The following is a 15,530-nucleotide window of genomic DNA, read 5'->3' on the forward strand; positions in this document are numbered from 1 at the left end:
GACAAGGGGAGTGATCGAGAGGTGCTTTGGCGTGCTGAAGATGCGTTTCAGGTGCCTGGACCTCTCTGGAGGCGCCCTCCAGTATCGGTCAGATAGGGTCGGCCGCATCATTGTAGTGTGCTGCGTCCTGCACAACATAGCCCAGCAGAGGGGCGATGTGCCGCAGGCAGAGGAGGGCGGAGTGGAGGAGCAGCAGTAAGAGGCGCAGTCCTCCCCAGATGAGGGAGATGGGGGTAATGGCCAGGGCAGACGGGGGTAGACACAGGCGGGTGGCTGTCCACCGTTAACGGCTGGCCCAGCAGGCACGGGACAGACTGATAGCCGCCCGCTTCACTGACTAGATGGGCGTGGGAATCGGGTAGTATGGCCACAGACCGCACACCATGGCAACAGCCGACCACCCACACCCCACACCCATCCACCCACCCAGCACTCTCACCCCCCTCCCCAACCCCACCCACCCCACCCGCATGCACACCACCCCCCCTTTGCCGATCCACCTGCAGCACAACGGCCGGGCTCACACAGTTGTGGGTGGACGCGTGTCTATTGCAGGCCATGGAGGATGATGACAACCCGCCCTGCGGTGAGCTCCTGGCTCCACATTGTTGGACTTTGTCTGACCCATGGCCACAGTACCACCATCCACCCGGACCATCCCTGCATGCTGGCTGTGACACTGCAGCGCACGGTCCCGTCCTCTGCCTGGGGGGATGTTGATGGCGGATCAGGGGGAAGGGGCAGACTCACCTGGGACTGAGGTGAGACCACCCCTCACACACACACTTGTGCTCAACGTACATGACACCCCCGCACGCTTTGGACAGAGCACAAAGGCAGCTTCTGTAGGTGTAACATTGACTTTAATAACCAAACGAGTTCATGCACGTGCCCTAGCCCCTAAAACGTATCTGTGCCCTGCACCCGTGCCAACTTACTCAGTATCTAATTGTTTGGCCTTTGACTACGTCTACGTGGTTCCCCAGACGGTACAGCAGAACTGGAGGTGGATTCCTGTGATTCCTGCCCTCTGACACTGGATCCCTTTGGCGGCCGTTTCCTGGGGCGTCCTGGCCTAGATGGGCCAGGCTGCGGCCCGGGCGACTGGGATGGCGAGCTGCCAGCCTGTCCTGCCCGTTGCCCACCCGATGCACCTGGGACGGAAGGGGGGGAGAGTCCGAGGTATCGCGGTGTTCCGAGACCTCCCCTACAGGGGGAGCCGGGACGGATCACTCCACCTCCTCCTCCCTCGGGGTGCCCGATGGCCCCCAGGCCTCTACATGGGTGGGGGATGCGAACGGACTGGCCATCCGACGCCCCCCCCGACATCTGGCACTGCCAGTCCTGGAGGCCCGTGCTGGTATCGACAGGGGTCTGCAGGTTTGCAGCCATGGAGCCCAGGGGGTTGGCAAACCCTGTCTGTGACAGTGCGACGCCGGCTCGCACATGGCCACTGGCGCCGATACCCTCAGCGATGGCCTACAGAGACTGGGCTATGGCATTGAGCGCCTCTGCCATCTGGCGCTGGCACTGGCTCATGGCCTCCTGTGAGAGGGGCAGCCATGTCCTGGGCCACAGACGCCGCCTGCACGGAAAGCCCCAGGCCTCGCAAACCGTTCCCCATGTCTGACACCGTCGCACCCATTGCCTCCACCGCGGACGCCACCCGTGCGGTGTCGGCCTGGGTGGCACGCATGACCGGCACCACTCCCAGCTCCGGGACGCGGGTGGACTCCTCCACCTGCGACTGCAGCCACTGCAAGCCGGCCGTCACCCTCTTCGCTCGTCTCCGGCTCGGTGGTTGCATCGGATCTATGTGTGGGTGTGGTAACGCCAGGAACCCGGGATCCATCTGTGTGGCAGATGTTCGCTTGGGCTGGGCTGCCCTCCGACCGCCCGCCCCTCTGCTGCTCCTACCTCCACCTGCTGTACCGGGACGGCTGTGTTGTGCGCACCAGTGAGTGTACCAGATGCCTCATCACTAAAGTGCCCAACCGAGGTGAGTGTTTCTGCGATGGTGGAGGGTGTTGGTGACAGCAGTGGCGTTGTGTCGTTCTCTTCGTCCCACTCTGAGTCCATGGCACTTTGGGGTGGGGGTTCGTCTCCACCCATCCACTCTGAGTCACTGTCCGGTATTTCGTCTTCCTGGGTAGTGCTGCCCGGGTAGGGGTGTCCTGGGCAGTGCTGTCCCGGGTAGTGGTGTCCCGGGTAGTGGTGTCCTGGGTAGTGGTGTCCTGGGTAGTGGTGTCCTGGGTAGTGGTGTCCTGGCTCGGATGTGACGGGGGCCTATGGCTGCCCCCCTCGTCGCTGGGTGGTCGCTCCCGCACCTGACGGGGGTGTCGTCTCCCTGTTGCTCCAGGTCTCTCCGTCTCCTGTGGTGAGCGAGGGGCATCCTGCGGGCGTCGCACGCTGGAGGGTCCGTGTCTCTCCGTCTCCCGTGGTGAGCGAGGGGCATCCTGCGGGCGTCGCATGCCGGAGGGTCCGTGTCTCTCCGTCTCCCGTGGTGCGCGAGGGCATCCTGCGGGCGTCGCATGCTGGAGGGTCCGTGTCTCTCCGTCTCCCGTGGTGCGCGAGGGGCATACTGCGGGCGTCGCATGCTGGAGGGTCCGTGTCTCTCCGTCTCCCGTGGCCTCCGAGGGGCATCCTGCGGGCGGTCTGCATCTGCGGGGATGGGTGCCTGGACGTTTGGTCCTGCGATACACAATGAAGCATGCATGGTTAGACATCAGGCAGTGATCAGGTGATATGGGGGAGGGGGATATAGGGGAGGGGGGGGATATGGGGACGGGCTGTCGGTGGCTCAATTGCTAGTACGTCCCCGACCTCTGCATCAGCAACCTCCCGGTCGTCAGGTCCGACAGCCAGTTCCAGGGCCCTTTCCTCGTGTTCGGTCAGTGGCCTCTCATCAGCGGGGCCTCCTCCAGTCCTCACATGCTCCCTATTGTTGTGTGCGCGCTTCTCCTGTGGGGGGGGGGGGGGGGCGGTGGCAGGGTTGCGCGTGCATTGCAGAGGTTAAGGTTCGGGCTGGATTCACTTGGGGATATGGGGGTATTGGGAGTGGGGATATGGGGGAGGGGGGATATGGGAGAGGGGGGATATGGGGGGAGGGGGGATATGGGGAGGGGGGTATTGGGGAGGGGGGATATGGGGGAGGGGGGTATGGGGGAGGGGGATATGGGTGAGGGGGGATATGGGGGAGGGGGGATATGGTGGAGGGGGATATGGGGGAGGGGTGATATGGGGGATATGGGGGAGGGGGTATGGGGGATATGGGGGAGGGGGATATGGGGGAGGGGGGATATGGGGGAGGGGGGATATGGGGGATATGGGGAGGGGGGATATGGGGGATGTGGGTGAGGGGGGATATGGGGATATGGGTTGGGGGATATGGGGTATATGGGGGAGGGGGATATGGGGGAGGGGGATATGGGCGATGTGGGGAGGTGGATATGGGGGAGGGGGGATATGGGGAGGGTGGATATGGGGGAGGGGGGATATGGGGGAGGGGGATATGGGGGAGGGGATATGGGGGATATGGGGGAGGGGGATATGGGGAGGTGTGATATGGGGGATATGGGGGAGGGGGATATGGGGGATATGGGGGAGGGGGCTATGGGGGGAGGGGGATATGGGGGATATGGGGAGGAGGGATATGGGGAGGGGGATATGGGGAGGGGGATATGGGGGATATGGGGAGGGGTGATATGGGGAGGGGGGATATGGGGGAGTGGGATATGGGGGATATGGGGGAGGGGGGATATGGGGAGGGGGGATATGGGGGAGGAGGGATATGGGGGAGGGGGGATATGGGGGAGGGGGGATATGGGGGATATGGGGAGGGGGGATATGGGGGAGGGGGGATATGGGGGATATGGGGAGGGGGGATTTGGGGGATATGGGTGAGGGGGATAAGGGGGATATGGGAAGGGGGGATATGGGGAGGGGGGATATGGAGGATATGGGGGAGTGGGGATATGGGGGAGGGGGGATATGGGGGATATGGGGAGGGGGATATGTGGGATATGGGGAGGGGGATATGGGGAGGGGGGATATGGGGAGGGTGGATATGGGGAGGGGGATATGGGGAGGGGGGATATGGGGGAGGGGTGATATAGGGGATATGGGGAGGGGGATATGGGGGAGGGGTGGTATGGGGGGATATGGGGGAGGGGGGATATTGGGGAGGGGGGATATGGGGGAAGGGGGATATGGGGGAGGGGAGATATAGGGAGGGGGGATATGGTGGAGGGAGATATGGGGGAGGGGGGATATGGGGATATGGGGAGGGGGGATATGGGGGAGGGGGATATGGGGGATATGGGGAGGGGAGTTATGGGGAGGGGGATATGGGGGATATGGGGAGGGTGGATATGGGGGAGGGGGGATATGTGGGATATGGGGGAGGGAGATATGGGAGATATGGGGGAGGGGGATATGGTGAGGGGTGATATGGGGAGGGGGATATGGGGGATATGGGGGATGGGGATATGGGGAGGGGGGATATGGGGGAAATGGGGGAGGGGGATATGGGGAGGGGGGGATATGGGGAGGGGGGATATGGGGAAGGGGGGATATGGGGAGGGGGATATGGGGGATATGGGGAGGGGGTATATGGGGAGAGGTGATATGGGGGTATGGGGGATATGGGGAGGGGGATATGGGGGATATGGGGGAGGGGGGCTATGGAGGTGGGTGGATATGGGGAGGGGGGTATGGGGAACGGCGGGGTTATGGGGCATATGGGGAGGGGGGATATGGAGGAGGGGGCATATGGGGGAGGGGGGTATGGGGGACAGGGGGATATGGGGTGGGGGAATATGGGGGAGGGGGGATATGGGGGAGGGGTGATATGGGGAGGGGGAGGGGGATATGGGGGATATGGGGGAGGGGGGATATGGAGTAGGGGTGATATGGGGAATATGGGGAGGGGGATATGGGGGATATGGGGGAGGGGGGATTTGAGGTATATGGGGGAGGGGGGATATGGGGGAGGGGGGATATGGGGGAGGGGGGATATGGATAATGGGCGGGGGGGGAGGCTCACCCTGCCTGCTCTGACGAGGTTGTTCACCTTCTTGTGGCACTGGGTGCCTGTCCGTGGTGTCAGGGCCGCAGCGGGTGATGGCCTCTGCCACTTCCCTCCACAGACGCCGGCTGTGGCGTGGGGCAACTCTGCGGCCGTGCCCGGGATACAGGGCGTCCCTCCTCTGCTCCACCGCGTCCAGGAGCGCCTCCACATCCCGTGACTCGAACCTCAGGGCTGAGCGGCGGCCAGCCATCCAGTCGGGTGTTGCGGTCGGGTGTTCCGGTCGGTTGGGGGGGAGCAGCGCGGCCTTATGAGCCGTCACGCCGTGCGGCGCGTATGACGCTGCACGGCGTGAACCACTGCGCAAGTGCGGATCCCGTTACGTCGCTGCTGGCCCATTTTGGGCCGGAGACTTTCGACCCATTTTTCCGACGTGACGCAAGTCGGATTTGCGCCGTTTTTTGCGCCGACCGGCGGACTTTCCGCCGATAATGGAGAATTTCGCCCAAGGTGTCCCGAAGCAAAGAATCCAGCCTCTACCAGTATACAGCATCGATCCGGGCGATGAGTGGTGTGCCACCCTTACGGTCAACCGGTCACAAATACGATTCCGCCCTGGACATCGGTGCCTCCGCCAATCTCATTGCGCGGTCTGACCTCAAAGCCTTTGTGTCAAACCAGCCATCCTGCCATCAGCCTGCCAGCTATTAGATTATAATGGCAATGCCATTGCTGCCAGCGGCTCATGCCAACTTGAAGTGACGCACAGGTCACGCAAAGCCATCCTTCCCTTTGAAATCGTGGGCTCCTCGAAAGCCTCCCTGCTTGGCGCGCAGGCATGCAAGCTGTTGAACCTAGTTCAGAGAGTTCACTTTCTCTCTCCTGCTGACACGTCTGCCTTTCAGGACACTAACTTCAGGGCATAGCTCGACGCCATTATCAACCAGTACCACGACGTCTTCGAGGGCATGGGCATGCTCCCGTACACCTACAAGATTTTATTAAAACCGAACGCCACGCCTGTGGTGCACGCACCTCGCAGGGTCCCAGCGCCCCTTAAGGACCGCCTCAAGCAGCAGCTGCAGGACCTCCAGAACCAAGGAGTGATTTCCAAAGTCACGGAACCGACCGACTGGGTCAGTTCCATGGTATGTGTAAAAAAGCCTTCCGGCGAATTGAGACTTTGCATTGATCCCAAGGATCTAAATCGCAATATTATGAGAGAGCACTATCCAATTCCCAAGCGCGAAGAGCTCACATGTGAGATGGCTCGCCCCAAGCTCTTTACCAAACTCAACGCCTCAAAAGGATTCTGGCAAATCCAGCTCGATAAATCCAGCAGGAAATTCTGCACATTTAACACCCCCTTTGAAGATATTGTTACAACAGGATGCCGTTTGGGATCATCTCTGCATCAGAAGTGTTCCATAGGATTATGGAACAAATAATGGAAGATATTGAAGGTGTTAGCGTCTATGTCGATGACATAATCATTTGGTCCACCACCCCGCAGGAGGAGCATGTTAGTCGCCTCCAGCGCATATTCAGACGTATACATGTGCATGGCCTCCGCCTCAACAGGGCCAAATGCTCTTTTGGTCAGACGGAACTCAAGTTCCTCGGGGACCACATCTCCCAATTGGGTGTGCAGCCCGATGCGGACAAGGTAGCTGCCATCAGAGCTATGAAAACACCAGAGGACAAGTAGGGGGTCCTCCGATTTCCGGGCATGGTCAATGTTTCAGGAAATTCATCCCTAACCTCGCCTCTCATACCACGGCTCTCAGGAACCTGGTCAGGAAGACAACAGGTTTCCAATGGTTCCCTGCCCACGAGCGCGAATGGAGGGAACTCAAGGCAAAACTGACCACGGCCCCGGTCTTAGCCTTCTTTGATCCAGCAAAGGAGACCAAAATTTCGACCGATGCCAGTCAATCCGGCATTGGGGCAGTGCTCCTTCAACGTGATGAGGCCTCATCATGGGCCCCCGTTGCATATGCGTCACGTGCGATGACCCCCACGGAGCAGCGCTACGTGCAGATAGAAAAGGAGTGCCTGGGCCTTCTGACCGGTGTGGTTAAATTTCACGATTATGTCTACGGATTTCCTCAATTCACCGTCGAGGCCGACCATCGCCCGCTGGTCAATATAATACAGAAAGACTTGAACGACATGACGCCTCGCCTCCAGCATATTCTTCTCAAGCTCCGGTGATACGACTTCCAGCTGGTATACACCCAAGGCAAGGACCTCATCATTGCTGACGCTCTCTCCAGGGCAGTCACCACTCCATGTGGCCCAGCGGGATTTGTCTGCCAGGTTGACGCCCATGTGGCATTCGCAGCCTCCAGTCTACCTGCCCCGGATGAACGCCTCGTCCAAATTCGCCGCGAGACGGCGGCTGACGCCCTTGCTACAGCGTGTCATGCGCCACCTAACGGACGGGTGGCTCAAGGGCCAATGCCCTCAATTCTATAATGTCAGAGATGATCTGGCGGTAGTAGACGGGGTTCTTCTAAAACTGGACCACATTGTCATCCCGCATAGCATGCGCCATCTTGTCCTGGAACAATTACACGAGGGCCACCTTGGCGTGGACAAGTGCCGCCGACGGGTCCGAGAGGCAGTGTACTGGCCCGGCATTAATGAGGACATAGCCAACACAGTGCTCAACTGCCTCATTTGTCAGCGCTTCCAGCCGGCCCAACCACGTGAGACCCTGCAGACCCATGAGTTGGTCACGTCACCATGGACCAAGGTGGGCATCGACCTGTTCCACGCGCTGGGTAGAGACTATGTCCTGATCGTGTTAACCCACAGTGAAAGTATGTTCAACAGTTTCTAGCTTAATAAAATAGTGTTGCACTATTTTAAGTGTTGGTGGCCTGTATGTGTTCCATGAATCCAGAGCACCTAACACATCACCCCCTACCCACCAACTTCTCATTAGTTTAATTAATCGATCACTTGTTTAATTTTAAACGAGAATGCATCCAGGTTGAGGTGGGCAGGCAGATTTGAAGGCCTCCATCTCCTGGGCCTAGACAAGGTGGCCGTTAACAGGGCCAAGCAGTTGAGGGGGGTCACTCAAACCCACTGCCTGCCCACTTCCGTGGTAACACCGGTGCCTGGGTACCCTTGAGGAGAGTGAGCACATGGTGTTCACTGGTACATTTGAGGCCTTCCATGATCAGTCGGTGCCACCACAGGGGTTGGAATGCATCATCAGTCCCAGAAACAATCTAAGATTGCTTTACAGTTTTTGTTTTAGTTGCTGTACCCCTCTGAGCGATGTTAATTGGCTAATTTGACCATTTGTTTTAGTTTTCTCAAAAGACCAAAGACCTCGGTTTGTCTATTCCTGCAGCATCTTTAGAATTCTGTCCTTTATATTGCCATTCCTCATTCTGCCCTCCAAAATGTACCTTTCATATTTCACTGCGTTAATTTTAATCTCACCAGCCGAGCTACGTCCTCTTGGAGTCCATCACTATCCTCCTCATGGCTCACAATACTTTCAATCCGTCTCTGACCCAGCAAAGCAAATGAGAAAGACACTGATCATAGAACGCCAAGGGTCAGGTCACATGACAGTGGGAGATCAGGGGAGGTGCGATTAGGATACCCGCTCTCAGGAAGAATTAGTCTTTACATTGAAAAAGTGACTGAGGCTGAGATTCCTCATTTTGGCAGGAGGGAGGAGGATTTTTGAGAGGAAACTTTCATTAAATTTGTCAACAATTCAGGTGTATCCTGGAGTCTCCAGGAATTGAAGATAAGCCAGTTGGCTCCTGCTGTGTGAAACATCACAAAGACATCTAAAGAAATAGCTCTTTGGTTATTTTGTTTTGAACTCATGCTAATTATAATATTCATCGAATGGTACCGCACAGAAGAACTCATGTAGACCCCCCCCCCCCCCCCCACGCCCCCCCCCCCCCCCCCACACCCCAATTGATGGCTCTTTGGTTCTGCTAAAGCACTCTTGTCTTTGATGTCAGAAGACGGGTATCCCCCTGCAGGCACTCTACACTGAATTCTAGGCTGACACTATGATGCTGAAGAAGTGCTACACCATTGGAGGTGCTGTTTTTCTAATGAGTAATTAAAACAAGGCCCTGTCTGGTAGATGGTGCTGTCTTGAATAAGAGCAGGAGAATTATTCCCAGGGCCAATATTCATCCTAGATTGAACCAGTTTAACATTTGCTGAGTGGGGGATTTCTACAGAAATTGGCCACTGTGTTTCCTGCATTACAGCAGTGACTGTATTTTAATAATTCCTTGTTGACTGTGAAGTACTTTTCAAAGATTGCGGAAGGAACTACCTGAACACAAATCTTTCCTTTCTCCATGTCTGTGCTGGTTCTTTGAAAGAAACATCCACTGTGCCCTGCAGTCTTACTTCAGAACATATATCAACAAATGATTCCTTTCAAACGTTTATTTCTTTCCGATTTAGAAGCTATTACCAAGCCATTAATCAAGGCTCTTTCAAAAAATGCAATAGAAATCACAATAACTTGCTCTGTGTTATTTTTGTCATCCACAGGCTTCTCAAGCTGCATTGTCTGATGGGTCGAATGGCTTCCTTTTGCACTGTAAATTCTATGATTCTATGCTTGCTTCTGCACACGGCTCGGCCTGAAACGGCTGACTGCTAGGTGTAGGTCACGTGTTCTCTGTGAGCGGCACTGTATTCAGTCTCACGTTAGCCCTTTATGTGTCAGATCTTTGTACTACATTTGCCACAACCTTTTAATTCTCCTGGAATATAGGATTGCCAGAACACTGTGAGTTGCAAAAGGTGCACTTGGAGGAGCACAGTAAGGGATAAAAAGGGGAATTCAGGCCAGTGACTTAACATTGATGATATGTGATACACAATCAATACACTTGAGTCCACGTGGAGTCATATCGATTCAGCTTTAATCAGATAGAACTGTACCCAGCAGCGATGTTACAGAAGTGGAGGCTGCTGGGATGGCATCGGTTCTTATACCCCGCCTTTCAGGGCGGGGCTTTGTACATTGCCCAATGGTAGACCCCGCGGCCTAGCCAATGGTTATTCCTGTCTCTGGTACCGCAATACCCGGTATTACCACATTCACCCTCTGTTAAAAAAAAGTCAGCGGGGTGATGGCCAGTATTACTGTCGTCTTTTCATGGTAGGACCAGGTATTGCAGGTACCATGCTATCGAGGGTTGCGGAGAAAGTTCTTGCATTGTTAATTTTCCTCATGGTGCTGCAATCAGACGATCGGGTGGCCTGGTCGTCCTACTGGAGCGTCTAAGTTTCGACGGCGATCCTGGTGAGGGCCCCGGCAGTAGTGACTCCGGGAACGTGGTGTCTTCCTCTCAGGCAGTTTCGTCACCCCTAGGCGGCGCTGTAAGGTCGAAAGATGGGCAGGAGGAAGGGGTGCCTGTCGGGGGCGTCAGTGCCTGCTCGGCTCTGGGTCGGGGTTCTGGCGGCAGTACTGACCCTCCGGTCAGGTACGGAGGGCGGGGGGGGTGGTGGGGAGGGTGGCAGTGGCTCGGGCGCGCGTGGTTCTCCGGCGGGCTCCAGGTCCCGGAGGGAGACCGTATCTTGGCGTCCGACGGGGAACGCTACGTAGGCGTACTGGGGGTTGGCATGCAGCAGATGGACCCTTTCGACCAGCGGGTCCGACTTGTGCGCCCTCGCATGTTTCCGCAGCAGGACGGTTCCGGGTGTTGCTAGCCAGGCTGGGAGCGAGGTCCCTGAGGAGGACTTCCTGGGGAAAACAAGGAGACGTTCATGAGGTGTCTGGTTCGTGGTAGTACATAGCAGTGACTGAATGGAGTGCAGGGCCACTGGGAGGACTTCTTGCCAGCAGGAGCCTGGGAGATTCCTGGACCGAAGGGCCAGCAGGACGGTCTTCCACACCGTTCCGTTCTCCCTTTCTACCTTCCCGTTTCCACGGGGGTTGTAGCTGGTCGTCCTGCTCGAGGCAATGCCTTTGCTAAGCAGGAACTGCCGCAGCTCGTCGCTCATAAAGGAGGATCCCCTATCACTGTGGATGTATGCGGGGAAACCGAACAGTGTAAAAATAGTTTGGAGGGCCTTGATGACGGTGGTTGTGGTCATGTCCAGGCAGGGGATGGCGAATGGGAACCGGGAGTACTCATCAATCACTTTCAGGAAATACGTGTTGCAGTCGGTGGAGGGGAGGGGGCCTTTGAAGTCCATGCTGAGGCGTTCAAAGGGACGGGAAGCCTTTATTAGATGAACCCTCTCTGGTCGGTAGAAGTGCAGTTTGCACTCCGCGCAGATTCGGCAGTCCCTGGTGACGGTCCTGACCTCCTCGATGGAGTAAGGTAGGTTCCGGGACTTAACAAAATGGAAGAACCGGGTGACTCCCGGGTGGCAGAGGTCCTCGTGGAGGGCTAGGAGGCGGTCTACTTGTGCGGTGGCATAAGTGCCGCGGGATAGGGCATCAGGAGGCTCGTTCAGCTTCCCGGGACGATACAAGATCTCGTAATTGAAGGTGGAGAGTTCGATCCTCCACCGCAAGATCTTGTCGTTCTTAATCTTGCCCCGCTGTGCATTATCGAACATGAAGGCCACTGACCATTGGTCCGTGAGGAGAGTGAAACTCCTGCCGGCCAGGTAATGCCTCCAGTGCCGCACAGCTTCCACTATGGCCTGGGCCACCTTTTCGACCGAGGAGTGGCGAATTTCGGAGGCATAGAGAGTGCGGGAGAAGAAAGCCCCGGGCCTGCCTGCTTGGTTGAGGGTGGTGGCCAGAGCTACGTCAGGCGCGTCGCTCTCGACCTGGAAGAGGAGGGACTCGTCGATGGCGCGCATCGTGGCTTTTGCGATGTCCGCTTTGATGCAGCAGAAGGCATGGCGGGCCTCCGTCGACAGGGGGAAGGTCGTGGATTGGATTAGGGGTCGAGCCTTGTCGGCGTAATTAGGGACCCATTGTGCATAGTAGCCGAGGCAGCGCTTTAGGGCCTTGGGGCAGTGAGGGAGGGGGAACTCCATAAGGGGTCGGGGTCGAGGCCTATGACTCCATTTCGCACTACGTAGCCTAGGATGGCTAGACGGTCCGTGCTAAACACGCACCTCTCCTTATTGTAAGTCAGGTTAAGGATATTCGCGGTCTGGAGAAATTTACCGAGGTTGGTGTCGTGGTCCTGCTGGTCATGGCCGCCGATGGTAACGTTGTCAAGATATGGGAACGTTGCATGTAAGCCGTACCGGTCAACCATTCGGTCCATCTCACGCTGGAAGACCGAGACCCCGTTTGTGACACCGAAGGGAACCCTTAAAAAGTGGTAGAGCCGCCCATCTGCTTCAAAGGCAGCGTACTGGCGGTCGCTATTACGGAGGGGTAGCTGGTGGTAGGCAGACTTGAGATCCACCGTGGAGAAGACCTTGCATTGCGCGATCCTGTTTACCAGGTCGGCAATACGGGGGAGGGGGTACGCGTCCAGTTGCGTAAACCGGTTGATGGTCTGGCTATATTCGATGACCATCCTATGCTTCTCCCCGGTCTTTACCACCACTACTTGAGCCCTCCAGGGGCTGTTGCTCGCTTCGATGACCCCTTCCTTCAGCTGCCTTTGGATCTCGGACCTGATGAAGGTCCGGTCCTGGGCGCTGTACCGTCTGCTCCTGGTGGCGACGGGTTTGCAATCCGGGGTGAGGTTCGCAAACAGGGAAGGCGGGTCGACCTTAAGGGTCGCGAGGCCGCAAACAGTAAGGGGGGTATAGGGCCGCCAAATTTAAAAGTACGGCTTTGTAGGTGGCACTGGTGATTCGCCTGGCCGCAGAAGAAGCAGCTTTTCCCGACGGCGGTAGCGGGGCGCCTTGCCGCGCAGGCCTGCGGAGTTAGCGGGTAAGTCTGGGGGTTAAGCGGGTAAGTCTGGGGGGCTGCCGCGGCGGGGTGCCATGCAGCCCAGGGGGGCGCGGTGCACGCAGGGGCGTACGCAAGGGCGTTTTTGTACGCCACATCCTTCCAGTGTCCTTCCAGCAGTTCCATGGCTTTATCATAGTTCGCCGCCCCTTCGATCAGGGGGTAGATCGCCGGGCTGACCCGCGAATGTAGGAGGTGTATTTTCTGCCTTCACGTGGGGGTGTCGGCAGCCGTCTCGAGGTAGCTCTGGAAGCATGCCAGCCAATGCTTAAAAATCTCGGTAGAGTTTTCTGCGTGCGGGCTGAGCTGAAGGCACGCCGGCTTGATGCGGAGATCCATCCTTCGAAAGTACTTATCTGATTAAATTGATACACAATTAATACGCTTCAGTCCACGTGGAGTCATATCGATTCAGCTTTAATCAGATAGAACTGTACCCAGCAGCGATGTTACAGAAGTGGAGGCTGCTGGGACGGCACCGGTTCTTATACCCCGCCTCTCAGGGCGGGGCTATGTACATTGCCCAATGGTAGACCCCGCGGTCTAGCCAATGGTTATTCCTCTCTCTGGTATCGCAATACCAGGTATTACCACAATATGGAAACATTAAAGACAATAATCAAGGTCAAAACTAATCGACATTTGGAAATGTTTGGGTCAATAAATGAAATTCAGCAGATGTTTGGTAAAAACTATTGAGCTCTTTGATGAAGGAATGAAGAGGATTGGATTTTCAAAAGTCAGTTGAGAAAGTTCCACACAGTAGACTTGTTAGCAAAATTGAATCTCAGGTGGTTAACGGGACAGTGATTTTATGCATGAAGCTGGATAGAAACAGAAAACCAAGGGTAGTGGTGAATAGTTGCTGGTCAGAGTGGAGGTGAGTGTAACGTGGTGTCCCCAAGCCTGGCTGTTGAGAGCCCTATTCTTTTTGATGTATATTCATGATCATGATCGACGAGTCCCCCCCTTCCAGGTCGAGAGTGACGCCTCCGACGTAGCTCTGGCGGCCACCCTTAACCAAGCGGGCAGACCCGTGGCCTTTTTCTCCCGAACCCTCCACGCCTCAGAAATCCGCCACTCCTCAGTGGAAAAGGAAGCCCAAGCCATAGTGGAAGAGGTGCGACATTGGAGGCATTACCTGGCCGGCAGGAGATTCACTCTCCTCACCGACCAACGGTCGGTAGCCTTCATGTTCGATAAAGCACAGCGGGGCAAAATTAAAAATGACAAGATCTTAAGGTGGAGGATCGAGCTCTCCACCTTCAACTACGAGATCTTGTACCGTCCCGGAAAGCTGAACGAGCCGTCCGATGTCCTATCCCGCGGCACATGTGCCAACGCACAAATAGACCGTCTCCAAGCCCTCCACGAGGACCTCTGCCACCCGGGGGTCACTCGGTTCTACCATTTTATAAAGTCCCGCAACCTCCCCTACTCTGTGGAGGAGGTCCGTACAGTCACCAGGAACTGCCACATCTGCGCGGAGTGCAAACCGCACTTTTTCAGGCCGGATAGAGCGCACCTGATCGAGGCTTCCGGGCCCTTTGAACGCCTCAGTCTGGATTTCAAAGGGCCCCTCTCCTCCACCGACCGCAACACATACTTCCTGAACGTGGTGGACGAGTTCTCCCGTTTCCCCTTCGCCATCCCCTGCCCCGACATGACAGTGGCCACAGTCATTAAAGCCCTTGGCACCATATTCACACTGTTCGGTTGCCCCGCATATATCCATAGCGACAGGGGGTCCTCCTTCATGAGTGACGAGCTGCGCCAGTTCCTGCTCAGCAAGGGCATAGCCTCGAGCAGGACGACCAGCTACAACCTCCGGGGGAACGGGCAAGTAGAGAGGGAGAACGGCACGGTCTGGAAGACCGTCCTACTGGCCCTACAGTCCAGGGATCTCCCAGTTTCCCAGTGGCAGGAGGTCCTCCCGGACGCTCTCCACTCCATCCGGTCGCTGCTGTGTACCACCACTAACCAAACGCCCCATGAGCGCCTCCTTGTCTTCCCCAGGAAGTCCTCCTCCGGAATGTCGCTGCCGACCTGGCTGGCGGCCCCAGGACCCATCTTGCTCCGGAAACATGTGCGGGCGCACAAGTCGGACCCGTTGGTCGAGAGGGTTCACCTCCTCCACGCGAACCCGCAGTACGCCTACGACGGCCGACAGGACACGGTCTCCCTGCGAGACCTGGCGCCCGCCGGCAACACACACCCCCCCCCCCGACACCGATCATCCCCTCCCTGCCACCGGCGCACCCCGCGACCGCCCCCTTCCCGGGAGGATGGGTCCTCCTCCCGTGCCCGCCCAGGAGTAAAACAGGAACAAACACCGAAACGCTCCCGGAGATGACAACGCCGGAACAAGCACCTGCACCACCACCGGGGCTGAGGCGATCGACGAGGAAGACCAGACCGCCCGCTCGACTCGTGGCATTGGCGTGACACCAAGAATGTTGTTGGACTGTAACAAAAAATTTTTCTCTTACTAATATTGTAAATAGTTCCACAAACCTTGTACATAGCCCAGTGTAGGGCTAAAACTGTAATAACATGCCCGATATTTTCCTCCCAGGACCAGCCTTGTAAACCCCTACCACCATGCGAACCACCACCCCGCCGGGT

The sequence above is a fragment of the Scyliorhinus torazame genome, chromosome 21, assembly GCF_047496885.1.
Source record: "Scyliorhinus torazame isolate Kashiwa2021f chromosome 21, sScyTor2.1, whole genome shotgun sequence".
In the NCBI taxonomy this organism is placed as follows: domain Eukaryota; kingdom Metazoa; phylum Chordata; class Chondrichthyes; order Carcharhiniformes; family Scyliorhinidae; genus Scyliorhinus; species Scyliorhinus torazame.